Source organism: Miniopterus schreibersii (genome assembly GCF_964146895.1).
Source record: "Miniopterus schreibersii genome assembly, chromosome: 2".
NCBI lineage: Eukaryota > Metazoa > Chordata > Mammalia > Chiroptera > Miniopteridae > Miniopterus > Miniopterus schreibersii.
The window spans coordinates 75,247,448-75,268,027 of NC_138102.1; the positions used below are offsets into that span (position 1 = coordinate 75,247,448).

At 38.0% G+C, this 20,580-nt stretch overlaps 1 protein-coding gene across 3 annotated transcripts in view; it reads left to right on the plus strand.

Moving 5' to 3' along the window:
* The first annotated feature begins 1,727 nt into the window (after nucleotides 1–1,727).
* Nucleotides 1,728–20,580, plus strand: part of FNDC3A (fibronectin type III domain containing 3A) — a 189,325-nt gene continuing 170,472 nt past the window's right edge. Inside the window, exon 1 of one of the 3 annotated variants that reach the window (XM_081127301.1) lies at nucleotides 1,728–2,314. The gene's annotated coding sequence lies outside the window, so the exon portion shown is untranslated. Of the gene's footprint in view, nucleotides 2,315–2,902; nucleotides 3,002–20,580 lie in introns of those variants that run through there. The other 2 variants (XM_081127303.1, XM_081127302.1) reach the window with 2 other exon arrangements.

A 20,580-nucleotide genomic window follows, 5' to 3' on the forward strand; every position in this document is an offset into this window, starting at 1 on the left:
TCCAGAATTATGTCTTAGTCTCCCTCAAAATAGCTATTCACTGTTGCACATACACATGTAGGTATGTCCAAGACATATTTTTTTTTAATTAGTTTTTTTTTTAATGCCATTTTGTGCCCCTGTCCCCACACTCCATAAAGGAATCAAAATCTTGAGGGCTGGATTACAAGATTCTTTTTAAAAAGCTACCAAGTAGGAAGTTTGGGAAATTACTAGTTTAGAGTCAGGTTTGGAAATCATTAGCTTAGACTCAGACCAGAGCTAATGCAGCAATATGGAGAAGCCACCCAACTCACCCATATTCTGGTAAATCCTCAAATTTGAAAGCAATATTGAGTTATGCTTTAGTTATTCAGAGATCAGCTTTCCAGCAATTTTGTCTGGAAGAGGGCCAAATCTGCAAGTTAAGAAAAGGAAAACACCTAACAGGGAAAGGGTGTTCCCAAACTTCCAGTTACAAAATAAATTACAGGGATATAATGTACAGTAAAGGGAACAGAATTGATAATATAATAACTATGTATGATGACAGCTGGTTACTAGACTTATTGTGGTGGTCACTTTGTAAGGTATATAAATGTTGAATCACTATGTTGTGCACCTGAAACTAATATATTGTATATCAACTTTAATTAAAAATTTTAAATATATTATTTTTTTTTTAAAGAAAAGGAAACACTGCTCACAGGGAAAGAACTTTTGATAACAGCAATAAAAATATCTCAAGATACCACTTGATATAGTGTCACTGTCCTACTTACTGATGGGAAGAAAAAAATCTCATTAACTGGATGTGGATATAAACATCAGATCAATCATCACCTGGAGCCATAGAGAAAAGTAGTCAAGAAAGGAGAAAAGAATAAAAAATAAACCGTAAAGTAGAAAGTATGAGAGGAAGGATCAGAGAGGAAAAAGAAGCAGCTGAGATGAGAAACAGTGCCAGATCCTAGAAAAGGTGATGAGAACATTCCAAAGGGGGGAAAAAAAAAATCACTAAAGTAGGGATCCTATGTATTTCAACAATCCCCTGGGACTTAAGCGCATGGCCAAGGTATGGAATCTGATGGTCAGTCATCAACAAAGGACTTCAGCAATCATTGTACTCTTTAAGAATATAGGGAGTGAATCCATTTAAAAAGGATTTCTGTGAAAAGGGTAAAATAAAAATACTGCTATTTTAAAAAGCAGCACTGTTAAAAAAAAAACCAAAAAAAAAAAAAAAACCCAAAAAACAAACAAATAAAGCCAGAGCAGGGATCCTGGTAGCATCCATCATTGCTTTTGAAGGGACAATTACTGGGGTTGGACTCTCGTTCCCAAGGACTACCCCCTTCCCAAGTCCTGCAGTGGAAACGGCGGAAGTAGGCAGCCCCGGCCGGCCCTCAGGCAATATTGCAGCGCCCCCGGTCGCCGGAGGTTTAAGGAAATCTCTGCTGCGTCCACTTGTAAGTCTTCGTGCTGTTGTACAAACTAAGGTAATGGGTTTCCACGCGCCTTGACTGGGGAAGAGACTGAGAAACTAATTCCCACGTTTTCAACTGAAGTAAATAGCTAAATATTTGTGCTTGCTAGAGAGGTCCCGGGCTCCAAGTGTTTGGGGTTGAAGACGCCCACACCCACTCCAGTTGTCTTCTTATTCCGTGGGGGAGTGTCTTTAAAGGCACCTGCTCTGCTTTAAATTCTCGTGTTTTCAGAAAGCGGCTGACCCGGTGCGTCCGGGGGGCGGGGTTAGGGGGATTTTACAATTTGGTCTGAGAATTGTGTGAGGGGCCCTAGAAACGTCAATTAACGCCACACTTCCCCGGTGTGGCTCGCAGCCTGGCCGCGGCAGAGGCTACGACGAACCAGGCGCCGCCGGGCCTCAGGAAAGAGCCGCAGCCCCGGAGGGCGGTGGGCGCTGCGGGGCCGCTCGGACACCACGGCTCCGCGGGCGACTCGCGCTCCCGGGAAAGACCCTGAGGGCAGCGGGGTCCCGGCCGGCCGGCCGGGGGCGCCGTCGGCGGGGCTCGCGCAGCCGCACTGGGCGCAGAGACTCTGGGCTCCTCCTCCTGGCTCCGTAGTAAGCATGGCGGCGGCGGCGTTCGTGGTCCCACGGGTGAAACAGAAAGCGGGAGCTGCGCGGAGAGGGAGCGAAGAGCGGGGCTGAGGCGGCGCCGTCACAGCCGGGAAAACACCCCAAGAGTCAGTGCGCCGGCGGCCGCGGCGGCCCCGAGAGCCGGCTCTGCCTCTGAGGTGGAGCGAGAAGGATCAGTAACCCGAAGAGGCGCCTAGGTAGCCGCCTTCCTCCGCCCCAAAGCGGCGTGACTCGGAGGTGAGAGCGCGGGCGCTCCCTTCGGGAAAGGTGGGGGAGACCGAGCCACCCCTGTCCCGCCCCGCCCCTTAGCGGGCGTCACGGAAACCGTTAGGCTGGGGCTGAGGGGCCGGTGCACGGAGCCGGGCTCGGGCCCGTCGAGGGCCCGGACCACCCCGTCTTGCGGGCGCGCTGTGGGCGGAGGGGAGTGGGGCCGGGGCCGGGATCCGGCCACTGGCGGGGCACCTGCGGGCGGGAGTCTCACCTCAAAGCGATTGCGGGGGCGCGGCCGGCCGCCAGCCTGGGGAGGCGTCGCGGGGGCGCGGGCGGCCCTCCCAACTCCCTGCTGGCCCGCTGCTGGCGGCGCCGCTCCGGGAGGCGTCGGGGGGTCGGGAGCGGAGCCCTCCTGGCGGGATCGCCGAGCGGCCGGGCCGCCGCGCCTTCGGTTTTCGCCGCCCGGCAGCCGCCGAACTTAAAACGCTTTTCTGAAGAGAATTTCCTCCTGTCATCTTGGGGTTAAAACCTCGAAAACCCGCCCCGTGTGTTTGATCTTGTTGGGTTGGTGGCAGTACCTGGCTATCCCTCTCCCCGGCGGAGTTAACCACCTGTTCAGTCGGGAGGGTGACTGGAGACTGCAGTCCTCGCCCTGTTTTAACAGCCCGAATCGTTGAACTTTTGACACGGCTGTAGAGGGACGTCAAGCGTTAGGTAAAGGAAAATGAACGAATAATTTAGTCATAGAATCGCGGGCACAGAGGCGACAGTTTTAAATAATGTAGTCGTTCATCGTTCTTCTATTAAATTGTCATTGGTAAAAGCCTTGGGATATTTTCTGTGTGGGGGGAGGGTGTGTGTAATGGTTGCTTAAGTGCTAAGAATCGTGAATTAAGAGATTTTCTTCCCTGAAATTTTGTGAAAACCTTTGTGTTGAGCATCAATTAAGAATAACAGGCTGACAAGATTATTTTTTACAGTATAATTCTCATTTATGTACGTGTTCACTCTGGACTTTTAAAGACAAGCAACATAATTATTTTGCTTCTTAACTGTGGTCTGTGTTTTTAGTTATTGAAACCAAAGTTGGTGTGTGTTCTTCGGTATTATAAGAATGAAATAGCAAAGTTGAGCTGTTACTAGACTATTTTATCACCATGCTCTTACCAGTACCAGTGCTAAACATATGCCACTCAGGAGCTGGAACCATATGTTAGACAGAAACTAATTGAGTTTTGCGGCTACGGGCTTGTGTTTGGATGAATATTTAGTTTTTATGTATTTGCCAAATCTGTAATTCTTGCCATCGTGTAAGTTTTATTTAAATCACCTAAAAATATTGAAGAGAAATGAATCCCCTGCCTTTTTGATATTTTCTTGGTTGAACTGATTTTTCTCATGTAATGAGATAAAGTGCCCACTGAGACAGATGGTTGACTACACAGAAAACAGTGATAAAAAGTATTTTTAACACATCTTTTATAACATAGAACCTAAAATTTTGCTTTCAGCTTTTTAGCCCACTGATAATGTTGCCATCACTAATAATACCAGTTAGTGGGAAGAAGGGATGATGACTTGACAGGAAAAAAATCTTGTTAAAATTTTTTATAAATAATTTTATATTTAAATACTTTAGCACTGTCATAGTAAATTTTACTGTATATATTTTTCTTTCCCTGCATAGATCATCTTTCAATTTTCTTGTGTAGGTTAACTGAAATTTTTTATCCCAGGCTGGCTGCCTTTAGCCACCTGTATGCTTCTGAATTAACTCCCTTTTTTTTCTCTTTTGTATGAACCCTCAGAATCATTGAATGTTTAGGAAAAAAGTATACTTTTGGTTAATACTAGCTTCAGTCAAATATAATTATGAAGGTAATTTGCTTCACCCAAATTAATGATAGGGCTTCGAAAAAACTGATGCTAGTATTATCTTTTGGTATGATCTGTGTTATCACTTCCCCTCTTCATATGAGTGAGTGAAACCTGATTTCTTTTACTGTGCACTTAATAATTGTTTTAATTGTGAAATTTCTACAGTATAATATCGAGCATATTTTATTACTAATTTAAAATTTTCTCCCTGTTTTCTGACTAGTTAGGCATAGGTCAGGTCAAGAGACTATAAAACCCAGAAAAAAGGGATGCACAATTAATATTCTCATTGTCTTTCGTGGCTTTATGTAGGTAAAGAGCATTTAATTTATAATTTGTCTATTTTTAGTTTGTCTCATTCTTAATACAGGGTGGGGCAAAAGTAGGTTTACAGTTGTTTGTATGGAAAATAATACAATAATTAATAAGTAATAGTACAAGAATAAACTCTGTGTTTCATGTACTCACAACTGTAAACTTATTTTTGTGCCACCCTGCATATATGCTTCTTTTTTTAAAAAATTGTATTTTTTTAATGTTTATACATCCAAGGCTTATGCACCTTATATTTTGCTTGTATTTTTAAATTACAATTTGATGAAGTAACCTAAAAAATCTTTTTAAAAAATGTTTTTGGTGCTTTTTAAATGAAAATGAATGTCAGTGGCGTTTTTGAGAGCGATGTAGGAATATGCACATGATTTCCAATTTTATTAGTCAGGTAATCAAAAGATAAATCATTGTTTTTTGTGGAGTTTTTTATTCCTAGTATTTTTCTACCAGACTTCAAATAAATTCACAATATTGTAAATCCAAAGATGTAGAATACTGTGTGTGTCTATTCCATTAAATCTTTTAGTGCTTCAGTTTATGACTTTGCAAAAAGAAAAGAAAAATGGCCCCTATGGATATCAATGTTAAGCATATTTTAGAGAAATGAATGACCAATAGTGTTGAAAGGCAAATTCGGGGTGTTTCTTTAAATTTATTTTTTATATATATTATGAGCTTTTATAATTTTCTTAATATTTTGGGCTCATTTTATTTTAGAGTATTATTTAGTTGTCTCTTGTTATCTTTTGATCCTTATCTCTCTGTTCTCCCCCTACTAGAGTTTTGCTTGTCTTTCACATACACTTTCTAAGTTCTCTGTAACCTATTGTCGGCCATCAGGTTCTTTTGTGGGTGTCATCCTTTGATATTTCCAATCACTTACTACCCTTTACTAGCCCTCGGGCTATTTTTCTCCAAGATAGAGAGGTGCACTTGGGAGATGACATGTGCTTAGAAGATGATGAGCTATTATTAAAGTGGAGACACAGATAAAAGCAATGCGATGTGTTTCCTTCCTTCAGGTAGTTTACAAACTAGTTAGGGATACCAGATTAACACACAGGAAATCATTAGCAAAAAATAACATGGTATTATTAAGTGATGTGGCAAGGACTGCAGTTTAAAGGAAAGTGAGGCCACTAAAGGGCCAGAAAGATCCTGAAAGGCATTCAGAGGAAGTCAGAATTGAAGCTTAGGAAAGATTTAGATAGCAGAAGGAATGACATTCCTAAAAAGACTGACAGACGTAGCTGGTGCTAGTAGCAAGGAGACCATTCTGAGAGCATCCAAGGACAAGTATTAGGAGGAAGAAAGAAAGGTAGAGATTTTGGCTAAGCCTTAGGGCATGGTCAAGAGAGGAATAGGCAGGGCTGGACAAGACAGTTTGACTGTATCATGATGAACCCATCACTGAAAGAACTGTACAACTACTTTGATATATTTATAGCTTAAATTTTATATATAAAGGATGTCTTATATGTCTTATATGTGTTTGTTTATTATAGCTTAGATCAAGGGTTGGCAGACTTTTCTGTAGAGTGCAAGATAGTAGGTATTTTAGGCCTGGTGGGCCACTTAGAGTCTCTGTTGAACATTCTTTTAGTTGTTTTTCACAATCTTAAAGACATAAAAAACATTTTTAGCCAAACAAAACCAAACCAGCTTTGGGTAGGGTTTGGCCAGTGGGTGTAGTTTGCTGACTCTTGGCTAATAAATGGCTAGGTAATTGGCCATATAGCATATAATGTGAGGTGCTTTATATCATTTGTCTACATGGTGTTCAGTGTGTTATTACTATCATTTATATTTTCCCCTATGTTATAGTAAAAATAAAGAAAATTTGCAGAAATAACTACTATTGTAATTGTTATTTTGTGGCCATACCTCTAGCAACAGCCCAGATTAGGTCTCAGAACTAGGAAGTAAAGGAAGAAAAGCTTTTGAGCCAGGCCTTAGGGTAGTGAAAATTACTACATCCAGACTTGATTTAGAATTTGTATATGATTAAGTATATCAACTGCCTGTTCTGGTTTTACATATTTTAAACTACAACTGGCATTTCAGAAACTTTGGCTAGGGTGCTGGTGGCCTATAAGAGTCAACAGGGGAGCAGATAGTAGGGAAACCTTGTTTTTAAAAGTAGTCTTTGATGAGTTAGTGAAGAGACAGAACAATTGGCCATCCCTCAGTAACTCCAAGAAGACTCACTGTTTGTAGGACGGTCAAATAATTGATATTTACATTGATGAGCTTGAGTCAACAGAAAAGGTTATATTGTGTGCAGATTAAGGCAGAGAAGAAAGACCTAGAAATCTTTTAAAATATTTCCATTAAGATTGTTTAAAGATAAGCTATGGTGATTTAAAGGATAATCAGTAATTTTGAAAATTCATTTACGTGAAGTATCTCTGAAGTTTGTAAATTTATAGATGTGTATTTCTAAGGCATTCTGTTTTCTTCACATTGTGTTTTATGTTATCATTGTCAGGTGAATAGCAGTACTTTGGGTTATGGTTGCATAAATCAGTTGGCTAGGGTTACTCTGTATTTTATGTCATCAAGAAAACACAAATATGGCATAAGAGCATTTTTTTATTCAGGAGGCATTAGTAAATACATTATGTGTATCAGAGATAGTATTAGGTGCTGGAAAAAGTAAAGATGTATAGAATGGAGAGCTGTCTGGATAAAATCAGTGGTGTTTCTTCTTTTCTTTTTAAAAGTATTAAAGACAACAAAACCCCAAAACTTAAGTTAACTTTGTATTTTTATTTATACTGGCATTTTCTATACTTAGTAAATGTATATGCTATCTTTTTTTTCTATTTTATTTAGTTTTTAAAATTTATCTTTATTGTTGAAAGTATTACAGATGTCCCCCATTGTTCCCCTCCACCCCCCATCCACCCCACCCTCAGGCCTTCCCCATACCAGTGCCTGGGTCATAGGTTATGCATATAAGCTATCTTAAGTTTTAAGCCAGTATAAAGCTTTTGAACTAAATTTGAGCCATCATAAATTCCTACCTAATAAAAGTTTGGGTTTTTAAAAATTTTGCTATAAGGAGAAATTAACAATTCATTATCCCACTCCCTTTTAATTTTAGAAATTAAAATCATACCACAATTTCTGCATTTATTATGTCTTCTGTCTCTATTACAGAGTCTATACTCTATTGGTATCTTGTGACTATATCTGTTTCCTACCACTTTCCAACGTTGTGTATTATAAAGGGCGTATGTTTTGTAGTAGGGAGATATGATTTATATGTTGGCTTCTTCTCTTACCGGCTATATATAAATGACCATGTTACTTTACCTCTGTGAGTCTTAGTTTCTTCACTTTAGGGAAGGGTAATCATGGGATCTATTTTTTAGAATTGGCTATTACAAGGATTAAAAAAGAGTTCATTTAATATGGCAAGTAAAATGCTTGCCATAGAATATGTATATATAGAACTTTGTCAGACATGTCTAATCATTGTTAGCTAGGTACCCTGTTTTTGTTTCACCATTCAATTATCCATCTATCATTTGTTAAAAACCTTAAATGTCCTAAATACTTAGAATATGAATGTCAGAAAAATAAATGTCACACTTTCCTCTGGTAAGTCACACACTAGGATAAGAGATAAAGACATGTAAACAAGTGCATATTTTAAAATAATTAAAAGTAAATAAAATATCTCTTATTTTGCTTCTTTTCACTTGTGTGAATCCTTCCTGTCGTTTAGTACTGAATTGCTACGTTTCCATAATAACACAATATTATGATTGTGTACTTATCATAGTGTAGCATTTATATTTCTTTACTTGTCTTCCTCAACTATTAAACTATGATTTGTTAGTTTAAATTAACAAATGATATGGGGTTGGCAATTTTTCTATAAAGCCTAAGGATATTTTAGGCTTTGTGGCCGCATGGACTCTGTTGCAATTACTTAACTGTGCTGTAGGAGCATAAAACTGGCCATAACTAAATTCTAAACATTGATTATAGCTGTGTTCTAATGAAACTTTATTTATAAAAACAGGCAGAAGGCCAGATTTGGCCGACAGACCTTACTTTGCCAACTCCAGCAATGGTGCCTACCTGTGCCTCGCAAATATAAGGCACTTAGCAAACAATAAGAATATGTATTAAGCAATTCCTGTGTTCTGGATGCTATTCAAAACAACTTTACATGTGTCAGTTTACTTAATCCTTAGAACAACCCTCTGAGGTAGATACTGTTGTCATCATTTTAAATATAAGGAAATTGAAGGACAGAGAAGTTAAATAACATCATAAGATCATACAACTAGTTAGTGACAGATTTGGGATTTGAACTCAGGCATTCTGACTCCAGAGCCTGGGTTTTCAATTATTAAGTTACACCAGTTCTGATATGTTGAATCCCAGTAGTGTAATACTGATTCAGTATTAGAAAACATATTGTAATTCACTATATTAATAGATTAAAGGGGAAAACTATATGACAGTTTTCTCAAATGGACTAAATATGAGCAAAAACAAAATGGCAGAACTTTTAGGAGAAGTAAATTAAATGGGGGAGTGGGGTAAAGAAAGCCTTTTTGAGTGAGACATCAAACTTAGGTGCCATTTAAATAGGCAAGCAATAGATTGTGATAAACTTTGCGACATGTAATAGACAAAGTTAATATTCAAAGAATGCAAGGTGTGCCTACAATTAACTATGAAAAAGGTAGCCTGGTAGAAAATGAGAAAAAAATGTAAGTAGGAAACTCATGGAAGTAGAAAACTAGCCTATAAAGTTTTGAAGAGATACTCAACCACACCAGTAATTTGAGAATTCCAATTACATTAATGAGATAGGATTTCAAAAAAAATTATTACTAATAATAAAATTGGCAAAATTTGAAAAATTTTAATATTAGTGTCAGATTGGAAAATAGACATTAAACTACTGAAATGAATATAAATAGTTTCATCTTTTTAGGAGAAAATTTTGACAGTATCTATCAATTTTAAAAGTGCACACTTCTGTATATCTATAATACAGAAATACTATCATAAAGAATGTTACATGATTATTCCCTCAAGAGGGAGAAACATATGAAAAAAAGTGGAAGCAGTCTCATTGTTCATCATTAGAATAGTGAAATCATGGTATGCCCTCACTGTAGAATATTAGGCAACCATGAAAAAGAATGAAGTAGGTAAAGCAAGACACTGACCAGTACATATGATTTCATTTATGTAACAACTGCTCTTAGAAAACCTCATATACAAGTAAATGCAGAGAAGTCTGAAAGGTTACATTCCACAGTGGGTGGCTGTAGAAATGGGAGTTGGATTTGGGGTCAGGAGGAAGAGTTAAAAATAATGCCTGTTTATATGTTTTTCATTACTGTATAAAATGTACAGCTTATGTGATGCAACAAAAATAATGAAACATAAGAGGGTTTGGATTTGGTGATTATGATTAGTCCTTGTTAGAACCATACTTGCTAGTTGGACAGCCTTGATTTATGTCTGTTTTCCCTGTGTAATTTTTAATAGAATCTCCTCCTTTGACTCACAAAAGCTTCCCAATTGTTGTGTGAAGTCATTGGTACTTTTAAAAATAGCCATTTCAGCCCTGGCCAGTGTAGCTCAGTTTGTTGGGCGTCATCCTGTGCACCAAAGGGTAGCCGGTTTGATTCCAGTTAGGGCACATGCCCAGGTTTCGGGCTTGATCCAGGTAGGGGATGTGCAGAAAATAGCTAATTAATGTTGCGCTCTCACATTTGTGTTTCCCTCCCTTTTTCTCTCTCAAAAAATTAATAAACAAAAAACAAAAAATAGCCATTTCAGTATACTATTGGACCTGAAGCTGTGTTACCATGGGTTAAAGAAGTAAAAATTATAGCAAGTGATTTTCAACCTTTATAGCCAAACGTGCTAACCAAGACAATTTTAGTGTACTTTATTTTATAAACCTTTAATATAAAGTGAGTTTCTTTTCCATATATAAAACAGCCTCAAGTACCTGGATATTTTGACCCCCCCATTTTAATATTAGAACCTAATGTTTTGAGAAAGTTGGTACATTTCAGTTTAAGCTGAAGACAAAGTAAAGAGAAGGAAGGTTCTTTAAAAAAAAAAAAAAAGTGAGGGAATAAGAGAATGTTTACACAGTAATTTTCAACTCAGGCATAGTTGTAGATTTATAAACAAAGAATTTGATTATCTCAGAAGTAAGAACAGTAAGAGACTGGGTTCTACAAACATTTTTTTTTATGGAAAATATAGAAATGTTTCTTGGTTTTCTTATGATAAAATTCTCTATTTGGAAATAATCAATGAAGGAAACATGTTAAATATGGTGAAATTATAATAAGCCAGTAGCTTTTACAGAGGAATTCAAATCGTTCTATTGTGAACGTAGATATTTAGGTGATGAATTAGATGGTTAAGAACATTTGAACAGTTCTGCCTGTATTTGATGCATTAAAGAAGCTAGGGGAAAGATTGGACATGTTAAGTAGAAGTATTTTTTAGATTAAAATTACAGTGTCAAAGATATGACACAATGGATGAGATTAATGGCATGGTAGACATTGCTGAAGAAAAGATTAGTGGACATGAAGACATAGCAATATAAACTACCTAAAATGAAAAACAGAGAAAAGAGAATTGTTTAAAAACATGAACTGAGCCTGGCCAGGTGGCTTGGTTGGTTGGAGCATCTTCCTGTCCACCAAAGAGGTCGCAAGTTCAATCACTGATTAGGGCACGTACCTAGGTTGTGGGTTCAGTTCAGCTGGGGTGTGTATGGGAGGCAACCCATTGATGTTTCTCTCTTATATCCATGTTTCTCTTTCTCTTCTCTCCCTCTCCCTGACCTTCTCCCTCACCCCTCCCTTTCACTCTCTCTAAAAATCAATAAAAACATATCTTTGGGTGAGGATTTTAAAAAAAAAAGATGAACTGAAAAATTATATGAAGAAATTATCCCAGATATTTTCCGTATTTGATAAAATCCAATAGCTAAGAAACACAGTAAGCATAAGATGAATCAAAATGACACCAAGGAACATCATAAGCAAATTGCTTAAAACAAGTGATAAAGAGAAAAAACTTAAAAGCAGTCAAAGAAAAACAGAACAAAGATAAGGGTAACAGCAGATTTCTCATTAGAAGCAATGTAAGCTGGAAGATAATGGAGAAATATTTTTAGAATACTAGAAGAAAAAACTGTCAGACTTCTGGTCAACATGGCAGAGTAGGTAAACACTGCGCTTATCTCCTTCTTTGGCCACATCAAAATTATAGAACAACCACTCTGAGAACTGCCTGAAGACTAGCTGAATAGAACTCTTATAACCAAAGATATAAAGAAGAAACCACCTCAAGACTGGTAGGAGAGGTAGAGATGCGAAAGAGGCTGGTTCCACACCTGCACGTGTTGGTTAAGAATTAAAAGGGATCTCTTGGCTGCAGAGGTCTCCCCAGTGAGCAAGGGGTCCCGCACATGAACTTATTCACTGAAGGATATACTTGCTCTGACCTCCAGCACTGGGTAGCAGCTGGAAAAGTGCCAGGGACATATGGGGAAGAACAGTGTGTGGCTTTATGGTGAGGGCTGGAGGGGCAGCACTCTGCTAATTTGTTCCTTTGTTGAGTCTTCCCCACAGAGAGCCAGCAGGGGGCACCAAGTTCTTTGACAGAGCCTTCCCCCTATCCAGCAGACTGGTGCCAAATCTGAGTCTCCATCAAACTCTCCCCACCCTGGTGATTCCCTGACAATCTGCCCTACCCATCTTGCATACAGTCTGGGGCCTCTTTCAGTGGCTGTCCTCAGCCCATCCCTAAAACCATTGAAAAATCCACAAACCCCAAACAAGCAGCACTTGCCTCAGTGTGCCCCTGTATCGCTTGTTATGTAGCCCCCAGCCTGGCACTAATGGCAGCTGGCCTTGGTTTGAAGCATAGCTTCTCTGAGGCACATCCAAGCCCAGCATAGGCAGCTACCAACTGTGGGTCACTTTGTAGCTCTTACTTAGTGGCAGCAGGCCAGAAACAGGCAGCGGCTGACCTGGGCTTGCACCAGAGTTCTCCCCGAGAGTCCTCAGAATCAGCATACCTCAGAAGCCAGGTGACTGACTTCAGATCACACCAGAGCACCGCCCAGTTAGCTCCAGAACAACACACACAAAGGATGGACTCTGGGCACCAAATCCCTGCTACAACAAATCCCATTTGTTGGGTCAGTCCACATACAGCAGCTCATCTGCTTTAGTTATGGCCAGTCCTCACAGCCAGTCAGTCCGAAGGTCAGTTCTACCCACTGAAGTACCAAAAGCAATCAAGGCTTAACCACAACAAGAGAGGATACACAGCCCACACAAGGGACACTGAAGCACCAGCTCAGGTGACCAGGGATACTGTGCCACTGTGCCCCATAAATTGGACAAGCTGGAAGAAATGGATACTTTTCTACAAATACAGTCTTCTGAGAATGAATCAAGAAGAAATAATATGTGAACAGGTCGGTAATTACCAACAAAATTGTATCACTAATGTGGAAAGATATATACATCCCTATGTTCATTGCAATATTATTTACTACACCCAAGCTATGGAAGCTTGTGCATCAATGGACAATTGCATAAAGAAGAGGTGCATATATATACAATGGAGTATTACTTGGCTGTAAAGAAGAATAAAATCTTAACATTTATGACAACATGGACGGGCCTTGAGGGTATTATGCTAAGTGAAATAATTCAGACAGATAAAGACAAATACCATATGATTTCACTTAAACGTGGAATCTAAAAAACAAGTGAATAAACAACAGAAACAAACTTATAGATACAGAGAACAAACTGATGGTTACCAGGTAGGAGGGTATGGCTGATTTGGTTGGGCGTCATGCTGTGCACCCAAAGGTTGCTGGTTCGATTCCCAACCAGGCTACATGCCTGGATTGTGGATTCTATCTCCTGTAGGGGGTGTGCAGAAGGCAGCCCATTCATGTTTCCCTCTCACATCGATGTTTCTCTAGCTCCCTCTTCCTTTCTCTCTCTCTCAAAAAAAAAAAAATATATATATATATATATATATATATTTATATGCATATTGTGCTAACACTATGCAGAGGAAAGCTGGAGTGACTATATTAGATCAGAAGTTGTATTTCACAGCAAAGATAATTATTAACAGGAATGAAGAGGGTCATTTCATAATAATAAAAGGATTAATTCATCAGGAGGACATAATCCTAAATTTTTATGCATCTAATAAAAGAGCTTCAGATAAATGATAGAACTGCAAAGAAAAATAATATGCAGTTTTAGGAGATTACAGTTTCCCTCTCAGTAATTGATAGAACAAGTAGAATGTAAAACCTAAAAGAATAAAATTTCACAAATAAAACATAGAAGAATTTTTGTCACCTTGTATTAGGCAAAGATCTCTTAGATACAGCACCAAAAACGCCACAAAAAAACAAATTGATAAGTTGGACTTTATCATAATTTTTTTTTTTTAAATATATCTTTATTGATTTCAGAGAGAGGAAAGGAGAGGGAGAGAGAGGTAGAAACATCAATGATGAGAGAGTTATTGATCAGCTGCAGCCCACAACCCGGGCATGTGCCCTGACCAGGAATCGAACCCTGATCACCTGGATCATAGGTCGACGCTTAACCGCTGAGCCACGCCCGGCTGGGCTGGACTTTATCATAATTAAAACTTCTCTTCAAAAGACATTGTTAAAAGAATACACAGATAAGTCACTGGGAGAAAATCTTTGTAAACCACTTAACTTGATAAAGGACTCGTATCCAGAATGTATAAAGCACTATCAAAACTGAGTAATAAGAAAACAAAGCAACCCAGTAACAAAATGGGCAAAAGTATTGAACAGATACTTAACCAGAAAGCTATTGGGTGGAAATAAGCACATGAAAACGTGTAACATTAGTTATGGAAATGAAAAGGCTGGGATTACAAATAGTAAGAAAATTTGGGGGGTGATGGGTAGGTTTATTATCTTGATTGTGGTAATGGTTTAATGGGTCTATTCGTATGTCCAAATTTATCAAGTTGTATACTTTTAAACATGTCATTTGATATATGTCAATTATACCTCAGTAAAGCTATTTGAAAAATCTAGAGTAGTTGCTATTTTGTATTTGCTTGATACCTGTTTGCTTAATACATTTAACTTACTACTCTGCCATTTTCCAAGCACATTTGAAAGTTTTATTTTTTTTAAACCTATAGGAAATAGCGGTTTCAATCTGAGAGGAAAATTGATTTGGCTAATAGTATATTGATTTGGCTGAAACATCCAAGGACAATTTCAAAGGCCTCATCAAACTTGACTATTTTGCAGAGACTTACTTCTCCTTGAGGAAGCTCCTTTTATCTATTTCTAGTTGAAGAACGGGAATGTATTCACATCTGGGATGGGGCCTTCAACAATGAAGTATACCTTACATTGTTATTAACTTGACATCTTCATTATCACTTAATACTTAGTACAAGTTGGTTTAGTCTTAGATCCGTAAGGGCATTGGACCAGCAGCAGCATCTTCACCTGTGAACTTATTAGAAATGTGAATTATTTGGCCTTACCTCACACACTGAATCAGAATCTTTAGCTGTGGAGCCCAACAGCCTGTGTTTTAGTAAGCCTGACAGTGATTCTAATACATACCAAAGTTTTAAAACTATGGTCTTAGAGCAACAGTGGGACTTTAGATTCTTAGATATTGGTAGTGGTAGAATTCATTGCTAGAAATCTCACATGATGGCATACTTAAGGTTTGTGTACTTCATCATATGTTAACTTTGCCTTTAACAAAGAACTATACAAATATTTAATAGTAGTTAATGAAGCATGGCCTGTTTAGGAGTGAAGTATACTGATGTCTGCAACTTTGAAATGCATTTTTTGAGATGAATAAAGGAATGCATGTGATAAAGAAAAAAATGTTCATTTTAGAATCTAGATGACAAGTATATGATATTCACTATTTAATTATTTCAGCTTTCTGGTAGGTTTAAGACTTTTGATGATAAAATATAAAATCCTCACATGGCTACTTTTAAAATTTTTGTGCAAGAGAAAGAAATATACCCAGAGGTGCCCCTAGACAAAATAATGGTGCATGGTAATGACATTTTAATATCTTCATAATTATGGGTAAACTCTAGAAGACTGTGTTAGTACATTGACACTGCATTTATTTATCTTAGCAGGTGGCTGTTCGAAATTTTTCTAGTCAGATTAAAATTGGATATTAAAATTTGATCTCACTAGTGTTCTCAATTTTTTAAAATATTTTTTTATTTTTAAATTACATTTGATGTACAATATTATATTAGCTTCAGGTATACAAACACATGATTTATATAACTTATGAAGTGATAACTCTAATAAATCTTAGTACCCATCTGACATCATATATAGTTAATACAATATTATTTACTATATTCCGTGTGCTGTACTTTGCGTCCTCATGACTATTCTGTAACTACCAATTTGTACATGTAAATCCCTTCCCCTTTTTCCCCTATTATCAAAACATCCTTCCCATCTGGCAGCTGTCAAAATCTTCTCTGTATCTATGAGTCTGTTTCTGTTCTGATTGTTCATTTATTTTGTTTTTTAGATTCCACATATAAGTGGAAACATCTGGCATTTGTCTTTCTCCAACTTATTTCACTCAGCACAATACCCTCTAGGTTCATACATATTGTTACATATGGCAAGATAGCATTCTTTTTCATGGCTGAATTGTATTCCACAGTGCGTATGCAACACTTCTTCTTTATCTGTTGATGTATACTTAGGTTGCTTCCACATCTTGGATATTGTAAATAATGCTACAATAAACATATGGATGTATGTCTTCAATTTAGTGTTTTGGGATTCTTCGGATAAATACCCAGAAGTGGAATTGCTGGGACTTTCTTCATCTGTTGTTATAGCCTTTGTTTTAAAGTCCTTTTTTTCTGGTATAAGTATGGCTACCCCAGCTTTTTTTGTTTGTTTCTACTTTCATGAACTATATTTTTCCATCCCTTTACTTAAGTCTCTGTGTGTCTTTCTTTCTGAAATGAGTCTGTTGTAGGCATCATATGTAAGGATCTTTTATTATTATTATTATTATTATTATTTATTTTATCTTTTTAAGTTTTATTATTGTTTAAAATATTACAGATGTCCCTTTTTCTCCCCAATGACCCGTTCCACCCCGTTCCTTCCCCCTCCCCAGTCCCTCTCCCCACCATTGTCCATGTCCTTGGGTTGTGTATATATGCACATAAATTCTTTGGTTACTCTCTCCCCCTCCACCCACCCGCCCTCCTCCATCCCTCGGACATTCATCAGTCTCATCTATGCTTCCATGTCATTGAATCTATTCTGATCATCAGTTTATTAAGTTCTTTAGATTCCACGTATAAGCGAGATCATGTGATATTTGTCTTTGCTGCCTGGCTTATTTCACTTAGCATAATATTCTCCAGGTCCATCCATACTGTCCCAAAGGGTACGAGATTCTTCCTCTTTACAGCTGCGTAGTATTCCATGGTGTAAATGTCCCACAGCTTTTTCATCCACTCATCTACTGATGGGCACTTGGGCTGTTTCCAGATCTTAGCTATTGTAAACTGTGCTGCTATGAACATCGGGGTACATATATCCTTTCTGATGAATGTTTCAGGATTCTTAGGATACATTCCTAGGAGTGGAATCACTGGGTCAAACGGCAGCTCCATTTTTAATTTTTTGAGGAACCTCCATACTGTTTTCCATAGTGGTTGCACCAGTCTGCATTCCCACCAGCAGTGTACTAGGGATCCCCTTTCTCCACACCCTCGCCAGCACATGTTGTTTGTTGATTTATTGATGGGAGCCATTCTGACAGGTGTGAAGTGATACCTCATTGTGGTTTTAATTTGCATCTCTCTGATGATTAGCGACATCAAGCATTTTCTCATGTGTCTCTTGGCCATCCCTATGTCCTCTTTGGAGAAGTGTCTATTTAAGTCCTTTGCCCATTTCTTAATTGGGTTGTTTGTCTTTCTCTTGCTGAGTGCTATGAGTTCTTTGTACACTTTGGAAATTAGCCCCTTATCAGATTCATCCTTGGCAAATATGTTTTCCCAGACTGTGGGGTTCCTTTGTATTTTGAGGCTGTTTTCTTTTGCTGTGCAGAAGCTTTTTAGTTTGATGTAGTCCCATATGTTTATTTTTTATTTTGTTTCTCTTGCCCTAGGAGATGTATCAGTGAAAATTCCACTATGTGGGATGTCTGTGACTTTACTCCCTATGTTTTCTTCCAGGATTTTTATGGTTTCGTGACTTACATTTAAGTCTTTTATCCATTTTGAGTTTATTTTTGTGTATGGTGAAAGTTGGTGGTCTAGTTTCATTCTTTTGCATGTATCTGTCCAGTTTTCCCAGCACAACTTATTGAAGAGACTGTCCTTACTCCATTGGATATTCTTGCCTCCTTTGTCAAATATTAACTGACCATAGTGGCGTGGGTCTATTTCTGGGGTCTCTGTTCTGTTCCATTGATCTATAAGCCTGTTGTTGTACCAATACCAGGCCGTTTTGATTACAGTGGCTTTGTAATATAGTTTGAAGTCTGGTAATGTGATCCCTACCACTCTGTTCTTTTTTCTCAAGATGGCTGCAGCTATTCGGGGTCTTTTTTGGTTCCATATAAATTTTCGAAATGTTTGTTCTAGGTCTGTGAAATATGCTGTTGGTATTTTCATAGGAATTACATTAAATTTATAAATTGCTTTGGGTAGTATAGACATTTTAATGATATTAATTCTCCCAATCCATGAGCATGGTATCTTGTTCCACCTGTTTAAATCTTCCTCTATTTCTTTTTTCAGTGTCGTGTAGTTTTCTGAGTACAGGTCTTTTACATCCTTGGTTAAGTTTATTCCTAGGTATCTTATTTTTTTAGTTGCAATGGTAAATGGTATTGCTTTTTTAGTTTCTCTCTCTGAAAGTTCATTGTTGGTGTATAAGAATGCCATTGATTTCCGGATGTTGATTTTGTATCCAGCTACCTTTCCAAATTCGTTTATCAAATCTAGTAGTACTTTGATGGAGTCTTTAAGGTTTTCTATGTACAGTATCATGTCATCTGCAAATAATGACAGTTTTACTTCCTCCTTTCCAATTTGAATACCTTTTATGTTTTCTTCCTGTCTGATGGCTATGGCGAGGACTTCCAGAACTATGTTGAATAAGAGTGGTGAAAGTGGACATCCCTGTCTTGTTCCTGTTTCTAATGGAAATGGTTTTAGTTTTTGACCATTGAGTATGATGTTGGCTATAGGTCTGTCATATATGGCCTTTATTATGTTGAGGTATGATCCCTCTATTCCCACTTTGCTGAGAGTTTTTATCAGAAATGGGTGCTGGATTTTGTCGAATGCTTTTTCTGCGTCTTTTGATATGATCATATGATTTTTGTCCTTCATTTTGTTTATGTGATGTATCACATTTATTGATTTGTGGATGTTGTACCAGCCTTGCATCCCCAGAATAAATCCCACTTGGTCATGATGTATGATCTTTTTAATGTATTGCTGAATCCGGTTTGCTAGTATTTTAGTGAGGATTTTAGCATCTATGTTCATCAGGGATATTGGCCTGTCATTTTCTTTCTTTGTAGTATCTTTATCTGGTTTTGGGATTAGGGTGATGCTGGCCTCATAAAAAGAATTTGGGAGTTTTCCCTCCTCTTGAATTTTCTGGAATAGTTTGAATAGAATAGGTGTTAATTCTTCTTTGAATGTTTGGTAAAACTTGCCTATAAATCCATCTGGTCCAGGACTTTTGTTTGCTGGGAGTTTTTTGATTACTGCTTCAATTTCATTAGTTGTTATCGGCCTATTCAGGTTTTCTGCCTCTTGTTGATTCAGCTTTGGAAGGTTGTATGCTTCTAGGAATTTGTCCATTTCCCCTATGTTGTCCAATTTGTTGGCATACAGTTGCTCATAATATTTTTTTACAATCCTTTGTATTTCTGTTGGATCAGTTGTTATATCTCCTCTTTCATTTCTGATTTTATTTATTTGGGTCCTCTCTCTTTGTTTCTTAGTGAGTCTGGCTAAAGGTGCATCAATCTTATTTACCTTTTCAAAGAACCAGCTCTTGGTTTCATTGATTTTTTGTATTGTTTCTTTAGTCTCTATGTCATTAATCTCTGCTCTGATTTTTATTATTTCCTTCCTTCTGCTTCCTCGGGGCTTTTCTTGCTGTTCTCATTCTAGTTCTTTTAGTTGTGTTAGATGGTTCATTAGATCTTTTTCTTGTTTCTTGAGATAGGCCTGTAACGATATGAATTTTCCTCTCAAGACTGCTTTCGCCGTGTCCCATAGGTTTTGAGTTGTTGTCTGTTCATTTTTTTCGTTACTTTCCATGAAGTGTTTGATTTCTTCCTTGATCTCCTTGGTAACCCAGTCATTGTTTAATAACATGCTATTTAGCCTCCATGTGTTTGAATATTTTTGAGTTTTTTTATAGTGGTTGGTTTCTAGTTTCATGGCATTGTGATCCGAGAAGATGCTTGATATGATTTCAGCCTTCTTATATTTGTAGAGACTTGCCTTGTGTCCTAACATGTGGTCTGTTTTTGAGAATGTTCCATGTGTACTTGAGAAGAATGTGTATTCTGCTGCTTTGGGGTGAAATGTTCTGTAAATGTCAATTAAATCCATTAGGTCTAGTGATTCATTTAAGGTCTGCATTTCCCTGTTGATTTTTTGGCTTGATGATCTGTCCAGTGCTGACAGTGGGGTGTTAAAGTCCCCCACTGTGATTGTGTTGCTGTCAATCTCCCCTTTGAAGTCCCCCAAGAGATTTTTTATATATTTAGGTGCTCCTGTATTGGGTGCATAAATGTTCATAAGGGTTATTTCCTCCTGTTGGATTGATCCCTTTAGTAATATGTAGTGACCATCTTTGTCTCTTGTTATGGTCTTTATTTTGAAGTCTGTTTTGTCAGAAATAAGAATTGCTACTCCAGCTTTCTTTTCCTTTCCATTTGCATGGAATATTTTACTCCACCCCTTCACTTTTAGCCTGT